This window comes from Tasmannia lanceolata, unplaced genomic scaffold (genome assembly GCF_043159265.1).
Source record: "Tasmannia lanceolata isolate RefF3 unplaced genomic scaffold, GAP_Taslan_0.1 ptg000058l, whole genome shotgun sequence".
NCBI classification, from domain to species: Eukaryota; Viridiplantae; Streptophyta; class Magnoliopsida; order Canellales; family Winteraceae; genus Tasmannia; species Tasmannia lanceolata.
Window position 1 is genome coordinate 210,001 of NW_027518735.1, and position 10,000 is coordinate 220,000.

Sequence of the window (10,000 nt, forward strand, 5' to 3'; positions counted from 1 at the left end):
GACGCCATGGCCTACTCGCCCACCGCCCTCTATATTGCCTAACCTTGGCAACCATGGTCCATTCCCCACTATATGCCATGGCCTTGTGCCCATGGTCTTCACAAGACAGCATCCAAGGCGCCTGAAAGGCCAAGGGAGCCCAACCCAGCAATGCCCAGCCAAGGCCAGGCATTCCAGTGCCTACCCGGGCAAAAACGCCCAAAGCATGCCCCATTCGTTAGCCTATCCAGGCAAAAACGCCCAAAACCAGCCCATTCCAGTGCCTATCCGGGGAAAACGCCCAAAGCATGCCCATTCCTTAGCCTATCCAGGCAAAAACGCCCAAAACCAGCACATTCCAGTGCCTATCCGGGCAAAAACGCCCTAAGCCTGCGCATTCCAGCGCCCCGCAGCATGCCACCCTCCTATAGGGTTTGCGCAACCAACCCGCCTAACCACCAGTGGCAACCAAAGGTGCTGTTAGCGACGACTTCTGAAGACGCAACGAGACGCGACGGGTTTGCGCCCAGACGCGACGAGGCGATGCGGGATCTGCGCCCAACCGTGCCTACACCCGCCGACTTGATGCGGGAGCTGCTGGCCCAAGCATGCCTAGCGTGCAAGGCCTGCGTGCAAGGCTAGTGTGCAAGGCTCGTGGGCAAGGCTAGTGCGCAAGGCTAGTGCCCAAGGTCTGTGTGCAAGGCTAGTGCCCAAGGCTAGTGAGCATGGCCTGTGTGCAAGGCTAGTGTGCAAGGCTTGTATGCAAGGCTAGTGTGCAAGGCTGGTGTGCAAGGCTTGTGGGCAAGGCTGGTGCGCAAGGCTAGTTCCCAAGGGTTGTGTGCAAGGCTAGTGCCCAAGGCAAGTGCGCAAGGCTCGTGCCCAAAGCTAGTGCGCAAGGCTTGTGTGCAAGGCTACTGCGATGGGCCAGTGCCCAAGGCTTGTGAGCAAGGCTTGTATGCATGGCTTGTGTGCAAGGCTAGCGTCCAAGGCTTGTGCGCATGGCTTGTGCGCAAGGCTTGTGTCCAAGGCTTTTGTGCAAGGCTCGTGCGCAAGGCTAGTGTGCAAGGCTTGTGCGCATTGGCAGGTAGCCCACCAGCATGCACGATCCAAATGCCACTCACGCGACAACACGGTGCCAAGCCGGGCATGGTGTGCACTCAAAACCAATCAACGGACAGAGGTCATGCGTCATGGGGGGGATCTAGCAAGGCCATGGGGAAGGTCATGGAGGACCTTGGAAGCAAGCGCAAGACGAGAGCGAATCGAACAAGGGGCCAGGACGGGGCCTTGTGCCCATGGTCTTCGCAAGACAGCGTCCAAGGCACCCGAAAGCCCAAGGGAACCCAAACCCGGCCGACACTTGCAATCGCACATGCTCTCTGCAACACACCATCAATGCCGCCCAACGGGGCCAGCACGAGCAGTCCTCCGCGGTCCCCTGGCCCTGCGCACGTTTGTCTTCGAAACCGAGCATCAATGCCACAGAAAGTGCCGGGGCGCCAGCTGGAGCCATCATCCGCGTTGCCATGGCTCGCTTGGCCTTGGCTTGCCAGGCCCCGACACGAGCAATCGCGCATTTTCTTTGCAACCGACCATCAATGCCGCCCAACGGGGCCAGCACGAGCAGTCATCCGCGGTCCCCTGGCCCTGCGCACGTTTGTCTTTGAAACCGAGCATCAATGCCACAGAAAGTGCCGGGGCGCCAGCTGGAGCCATCATCCGACGTGCCATGGCTCTGGTCCCATGGTCTTCGCAACCGAGCATTCGTGACACCCGCGGGGCCAGGACACCAACCCTTCCGACACGAGCATTCGCGCATGTTCTTTGGCCACACAACGGCGCCAGCACGAGCAAAATCATCCGCGGTGCGGTGGCCTTGCACGGCCTTTTGTCTTTGGAACCAACCATCAGTGCCACGGGAAGTGCCGGAGTCCCGGCATCCGCGGTGCCAAGTCATTGCGCCCTTGGTCTCTGCAGCGGGGCATGCCGGGCACTCCCAACCATTGCAAGCAAGCAAGCAAGCAAGAAAGAAAGTAAGTAAGTAAGTAAGTATTACATATAGGGGCGGGACATGCGGGGAGATCTGCGAAACGTGCATTACGGGGCACACGCGTACCTACCGGGGCATACCGACCCCTATTGGGGCACACGTGTGCATATCGGGGCATACCGGGCCTATCGGGGCACACGCGTACATACCGGGGCATACCGAGCCCTACTGGGGCACACGTGCGCATATCGGGGCGTACCAAGCCTATCGGGGCATACGCATGTATCCCAAGGCATACCGAGTCTATCCGGGCATACGCGTTCATACCGGGGCGTAACGGGCCTATCGGGGCATACTTGGGCATATCCGGGCAAAAAATGCCCAAAACTTGCGCAACCTTGGCAACCGTGGTCCATTCCTCTCTATATGCCTAGCCTTGCCAACCGTGGTCCATTCCTCACTATATGCCATGGCCTTGTGCCCATGGTCTTCCCAAGACAGCGTCCAAGGCCCCCGGAAGGCCAAGGGAGCCCAACCCAGCAATGCCCTGCTATGGCAAGCCAAGGCCAAGCATTCCGGTGCCTATCCGGGCAAAAATGCAATTCCTCTCTATATGCCTAGCCTTGGCAACCGTGGTCCATTCCCCACCATATGCCATGGCCTTGTGCCCATGGTCTTCCCAAGACAGTGTCCAAGGCGCCCGGAAGGCCAAGGGAGCCCAACCCAGCAATGCCCTGCTTTGGCAAGCCAAGGCCAAGCATTCCGGTGCCTAACCTTGGCAACCGTGGTCCTTTCCTCACCATATGCCATGGCCTTGTGCCCATGGTCTTCGCAAGACATCGTCCAAGGCGCCCAAAAGGCCAAGGGAGCCCAACCCAGCAATGCCTTGCTAGGACAAGCCAAGGCCAAGCATTCCGGTGCCTATCCGGGCAAAAACGCCCAAAGCATGCCCATTCCTTAGCCTATCCAGGCAAAAACGCCCAAAATCTGCACATTCTAGTGCCTATCCGGGCAAAAACGCCCACCAGCATGCCACCCTCCTATAGGGTTTGCGCAACCAACCAGCCTAACCACCAGTGGCAACCAAAGGTGCTGTTAGCGACGACTTCTGAAGACGCAACGAGACGCGACGTGTTTGCGCCCAGACGCGACGAGACGATGCGGGATCTGCGCCCAAGAATGCCTAGACCCGTCGACTTGATGCGGGATCAGCTCGCCCAAGCATGCCTAGTGTGCAAGGCCTGTGTGCAAGGCTAGTGTCCAAGGCTAGTGTGCAAGGCTCATGTGGAACGCTAGTGCGCAAGGCTAGTGCCCAAGGCTTGTGTGCCAGGCCCGTGTGCAAGGCTAGTGTCCAGGGCTTGTGTGCATTGCTTGAGTGCAAGGCTTGTGTGCATTGCTCGAGTGCATGGCTTGTGTGCAAGGGTTGTGCGCAAGGCTAGTGTGCGGGGCTTGTGCGCATGGCTAATGTGCACGGCTTGTGTGCATGGCTACCGTGCAAGGCTAGTTTGCATGGCTAGGGTGCAAGGCTCGCATGCGAGGCTAGTGTGCAAGGCTGCGTGCAAGGGAAGCGTGCAGGGCGAGTGTGCGAGGCCACTGTGCACGGCGCCAGCACTAGCGAGCCATCATCCGCGTTGCCATGGCTCGCTTGGCCTTGGCTTGCCAGGCCCCGACACGAGCAATCGCGCATTTTCTTTGCAACCGACCATCAATGCCGCCCAACGGGGCCAGCACGAGCAGTCATCCGCGGTCCCCTGGCCCTGCGCACGTTTGTCTTTGAAACCGAGCATCAATGCCACAGAAAGTGCCGGGGCGCCAGCTGGAGCCATCATCCGACGTGCCATGGCTCGCTTGGCCTTGGCTTGCCGGGCCCCGACACGAGCAATCGCGCATTTTCTTTGCAACCGACCATCAATGCCGCCCAACGGGGCCAGCACGAGCAGTCATCCGCGGTCCCCTGGCCCTGCGCACGTTTGTCTTTGAAACCGAGCATCAATGCCACAGAAAGTGCCGGGGCGCCAGCTGGAGCCATCATCCGACGTGCCATGGCTCTGGTCCCATGGTCTTCGCAACCGAGCATTCGTGACACCCGCGGGGCCAGGACACCAACCCTTCCGACACGAGCATTCGCGCATGTTCTTTGGCCACACAACGGCGCCAGCACGAGCAAAATCATCCGCGGTGCGGTGGCCTTGCACGGCCTTTTGTCTTTGGAACCAACCATCAGTGCCACGGGAAGTGCCGGAGTCCCGGCATCCGCGGTGCCAAGTCATTGCGCCCTTGGTCTCTGCAGCGGGGCATGCCGGGCACTCCCAACCATTGCAAGCAAGCAAGCAAGCAAGAAAGAAAGTAAGTAAGTAAGTAAGTATTACATATAGGGGCGGGACATGCGGGGAGATCTGCGAAACGTGCATTACGGGGCACACGCGTACCTACCGGGGCATACCGACCCCTATTGGGGCACACGTGTGCATATCGGGGCATACCGGGCCTATCGGGGCACACGCGTACATACCGGGGCATACCGAGCCCTACTGGGGCACACGTGCGCATATCGGGGCGTACCAAGCCTATCGGGGCATACGCATGTATCCCAAGGCATACCGAGTCTATCCGGGCATACGCGTTCATACCGGGGCGTAACGGGCCTATCGGGGCATACTTGGGCATATCCGGGCAAAAAATGCCCAAAACTTGCGCAACCTTGGCAACCGTGGTCCATTCCTCTCTATATGCCTAGCCTTGCCAACCGTGGTCCATTCCTCACTATATGCCATGGCCTTGTGCCCATGGTCTTCCCAAGACAGCGTCCAAGGCCCCCGGAAGGCCAAGGGAGCCCAACCCAGCAATGCCCTGCTATGGCAAGCCAAGGCCAAGCATTCCGGTGCCTATCCGGGCAAAAATGCAATTCCTCTCTATATGCCTAGCCTTGGCAACCGTGGTCCATTCCCCACCATATGCCATGGCCTTGTGCCCATGGTCTTCCCAAGACAGTGTCCAAGGCGCCCGGAAGGCCAAGGGAGCCCAACCCAGCAATGCCCTGCTTTGGCAAGCCAAGGCCAAGCATTCCGGTGCCTAACCTTGGCAACCGTGGCCCTTTCCTCACCATATGCCATGGCCTTGTGCCCATGGTCTTCGCAAGACATCGTCCAAGGCGCCCAAAAGGCCAAGGGAGCCCAACCCAGCAATGCCTTGCTAGGACAAGCCAAGGCCAAGCATTCCGGTGCCTATCCGGGCAAAAACGCCCAAAGCATGCCCATTCCTTAGCCTATCCAGGCAAAAACGCCCAAAATCTGCACATTCTAGTGCCTATCCGGGCAAAAACGCCCACCAGCATGCCACCCTCCTATAGGGTTTGCGCAACCAACCAGCCTAACCACCAGTGGCAACCAAAGGTGCTGTTAGCGACGACTTCTGAAGACGCAACGAGACGCGACGTGTTTGCGCCCAGACGCGACGAGACGATGCGGGATCTGCGCCCAAGAATGCCTAGACCCGTCGACTTGATGCGGGATCAGCTCGCCCAAGCATGCCTAGTGTGCAAGGCCTGTGTGCAAGGCTAGTGTCCAAGGCTAGTGTGCAAGGCTCATGTGGAACGCTAGTGCGCAAGGCTAGTGCCCAAGGCTTGTGTGCCAGGCCCGTGTGCAAGGCTAGTGTCCAGGGCTTGTGTGCATTGCTTGAGTGCAAGGCTTGTGTGCATTGCTCGAGTGCATGGCTTGTGTGCAAGGGTTGTGCGCAAGGCTAGTGTGCGGGGCTTGTGCGCATGGCTAATGTGCACGGCTTGTGTGCATGGCTACCGTGCAAGGCTAGTTTGCATGGCTAGGGTGCAAGGCTCGCATGCGAGGCTAGTGTGCAAGGCTGCGTGCAAGGGAAGCGTGCAGGGCGAGTGTGCGAGGCCACTGTGCACGGCGCCAGCACTAGCGAGCCATCATCCGCGTTGCCATGGCTCGCTTGGCCTTGGCTTGCCAGGCCCCGACACGAGCAATCGCGCATTTTCTTTGCAACCGACCATCAATGCCGCCCAACGGGGCCAGCACGCGCAGTCATCCGCGGTCCCCTGGCCCTGCGCACGTTTGTCTTTGAAACCGAGCATCAATGCCACAGAAAGTGCCGGGGCGCCAGCTGGAGCCATCATCCGACGTGCCATGGCTCGCTTGGCCTTGGCTTGCCGGGCCCCGACACGAGCAATCGCGCATTTTCTTTGCAACCGACCATCAATGCCGCCCAACGGGGCCAGCACGAGCAGTCATCCGCGGTCCCCTGGCACTGCGCACGTTTGTCTTTGAAACCGAGCATCAATGCCACAGAAAGTGCCGGGGCGCCAGCTGGAGCCATCATCCGACGTGCCATGGCTCTGGTCCCATGGTCTTCGCAACCGAGCATTCGTGACACCCGCGGGGCCAGGACACCAACCCTTCCGACACGAGCATTCGCGCATGTTCTTTGGCCACACAACGGCGCCAGCACGAGCAAAATCATCCGCGGTGCGGTGGCCTTGCACGGCCTTTTGTCTTTGGAACCAACCATCAGTGCCACGGGAAGTGCCGGAGTCCCGGCATCCGCGGTGCCAAGTCATTGCGCCCTTGGTCTCTGCAGCGGGGCATGCCGGGCACTCCCAACCATTGCAAGCAAGCAAGCAAGCAAGAAAGAAAGTAAGTAAGTAAGTAAGTATTACATATAGGGGCGGGACATGCGGGGAGATCTGCGAAACGTGCATTACGGGGCACACGCGTACCTACCGGGGCATACCGACCCCTATTGGGGCACACGTGTGCATATCGGGGCATACCGGGCCTATCGGGGCACACGCGTACATACCGGGGCATACCGAGCCCTACTGGGGCACACGTGCGCATATCGGGGCGTACCAAGCCTATCGGGGCATACGCATGTATCCCAAGGCATACCGAGTCTATCCGGGCATACGCGTTCATACCGGGGCGTAACGGGCCTATCGGGGCATACTTGGGCATATCCGGGCAAAAAATGCCCAAAACTTGCGCAACCTTGGCAACCGTGGTCCATTCCTCTCTATATGCCTAGCCTTGCCAACCGTGGTCCATTCCTCACTATATGCCATGGCCTTGTGCCCATGGTCTTCCCAAGACAGCGTCCAAGGCCCCCGGAAGGCCAAGGGAGCCCAACCCAGCAATGCCCTGCTATGGCAAGCCAAGGCCAAGCATTCCGGTGCCTATCCGGGCAAAAATGCGATTCCTCTCTATATGCCTAGCCTTGGCAACCGTGGTCCATTCCCCACCATATGCCATGGCCTTGTGCCCATGGTCTTCCCAAGACAGTGTCCAAGGCGCCCGGAAGGCCAAGGGAGCCCAACCCAGCAATGCCCTGCTTTGGCAAGCCAAGGCCAAGCATTCCGGTGCCTAACCTTGGCAACCGTGGTCCTTTCCTCACCATATGCCATGGCCTTGTGCCCATGGTCTTCGCAAGACATCGTCCAAGGCGCCCAAAAGGCCAAGGGAGCCCAACCCAGCAATGCCCTGCTAGGGCAAGCCAAGGCCAAGCATTCCGGTGCCTAACCTTGGCAACCGTGGTCCTTTCCTCACCATATGCCATGGCCTTGTGCCCATGGTCTTCGCAAGACATCGTCCAAGGCGCCCAAAAGGCCAAGGGAGCCCAACCCAGCAATGCCTTGTTAGGACAAGCCAAGGCCAAGCATTCCGGTGCCTATCCGGGCAAAAACGCCCAAAGCATGCCCATTCCTTAGCCTATCCAGGCAAAAACGCCCAAAATCTGCACATTCTAGTGCCTATCCGGGCAAAAACGCCCACCAGCATGCCACCCTCCTATAGGGTTTGCGCAACCAACCAGCCTAACCACCAGTGGCAACCAAAGGTGCTGTTAGCGACGACTTCTGAAGACGCAACGAGACGCGACGTGTTTGCGCCCAGACGCGACGAGACGATGCGGGATCTGCGCCCAAGAATGCCTAGACCCGTCGACTTGATGCGGGATCAGCTCGCCCAAGCATGCCTAGTGTGCAAGGACTGTGTGCAAGGCTAGTGTCCAAGGCTAGTGTGCAAGGCTAGTGTGCAAGGCTAGTGTGCAAGGCTTGTGTGCAAGGCTAGTGTGCAAGGCTTGTGTGCATTGCTTGAGTGCAAGGCTTGTGTGCATGGCTTGTGTGCAAGGCTAGTGTGCAAGGCTAGTGTGCAAGGCTTGTGTGCATTGCTTGAGTGCAAGGCTTGTGTGCAAGGCTTGTGTGCATTGCTTCAGTGCATGGCTTGGGTGCAGCGGTCCATTCCTCTCTATATGCCTAGCCTTGCCAACCGTGGTCCATTCCTCACTATATGCCATGGCCTTGTGCCCATGGTCTTCCCAAGACAGCGTCCAAGGCCCCCGGAAGGCCAAGGGAGCCCAACCCAGCAATGCCCTGCTATGGCAAGCCAAGGCCAAGCATTCCGGTGCCTATCCGGGCAAAAATGCAATTCCTCTCTATATGCCTAGCCTTGGCAACCGTGGTCCATTCCCCACCATATGCCATGGCCTTGTGCCCATGGTCTTCCCAAGACAGTGTCCAAGGCGCCCGGAAGGCCAAGGGAGCCCAACCCAGCAATGCCCTGCTTTGGCAAGCCAAGGCCAAGCATTCCGGTGCCTAACCTTGGCAACCGTGGCCCTTTCCTCACCATATGCCATGGCCTTGTGCCCATGGTCTTCGCAAGACATCGTCCAAGGCGCCCAAAAGGCCAAGGGAGCCCAACCCAGCAATGCCTTGCTAGGACAAGCCAAGGCCAAGCATTCCGGTGCCTATCCGGGCAAAAACGCCCAAAGCATGCCCATTCCTTAGCCTATCCAGGCAAAAACGCCCAAAATCTGCACATTCTAGTGCCTATCCGGGCAAAAACGCCCACCAGCATGCCACCCTCCTATAGGGTTTGCGCAACCAACCAGCCTAACCACCAGTGGCAACCAAAGGTGCTGTTAGCGACGACTTCTGAAGACGCAACGAGACGCGACGTGTTTGCGCCCAGACGCGACGAGACGATGCGGGATCTGCGCCCAAGAATGCCTAGACCCGTCGACTTGATGCGGGATCAGCTCGCCCAAGCATGCCTAGTGTGCAAGGCCTGTGTGCAAGGCTAGTGTCCAAGGCTAGTGTGCAAGGCTCATGTGGAACGCTAGTGCGCAAGGCTAGTGCCCAAGGCTTGTGTGCCAGGCCCGTGTGCAAGGCTAGTGTCCAGGGCTTGTGTGCATTGCTTGAGTGCAAGGCTTGTGTGCATTGCTCGAGTGCATGGCTTGTGTGCAAGGGTTGTGCGCAAGGCTAGTGTGCGGGGCTTGTGCGCATGGCTAATGTGCACGGCTTGTGTGCATGGCTACCGTGCAAGGCTAGTTTGCATGGCTAGGGTGCAAGGCTCGCATGCGAGGCTAGTGTGCAAGGCTGCGTGCAAGGGAAGCGTGCAGGGCGAGTGTGCGAGGCCACTGTGCACGGCGCCAGCACTAGCGAGCCATCATCCGCGTTGCCATGGCTCGCTTGGCCTTGGCTTGCCAGGCCCCGACACGAGCAATCGCGCATTTTCTTTGCAACCGACCATCAATGCCGCCCAACGGGGCCAGCACGAGCAGTCATCCGCGGTCCCCTGGCCCTGCGCACGTTTGTCTTTGAAACCGAGCATCAATGCCACAGAAAGTGCCGGGGCGCCAGCTGGAGCCATCATCCGACGTGCCATGGCTCGCTTGGCCTTGGCTTGCCGGGCCCCGACACGAGCAATCGCGCATTTTCTTTGCAACCGACCATCAATGCCGCCCAACGGGGCCAGCACGAGCAGTCATCCGCGGTCCCCTGGCACTGCGCACGTTTGTCTTTGAAACCGAGCATCAATGCCACAGAAAGTGCCGGGGCGCCAGCTGGAGCCATCATCCGACGTGCCATGGCTCTGGTCCCATGGTCTTCGCAACCGAGCATTCGTGACACCCGCGGGGCCAGGACACCAACCCTTCCGACACGAGCATTCGCGCATGTTCTTTGGCCACACAACGGCGCCAGCACGAGCAAAATCATCCGCGGTGCGGTGGCCTTGCACG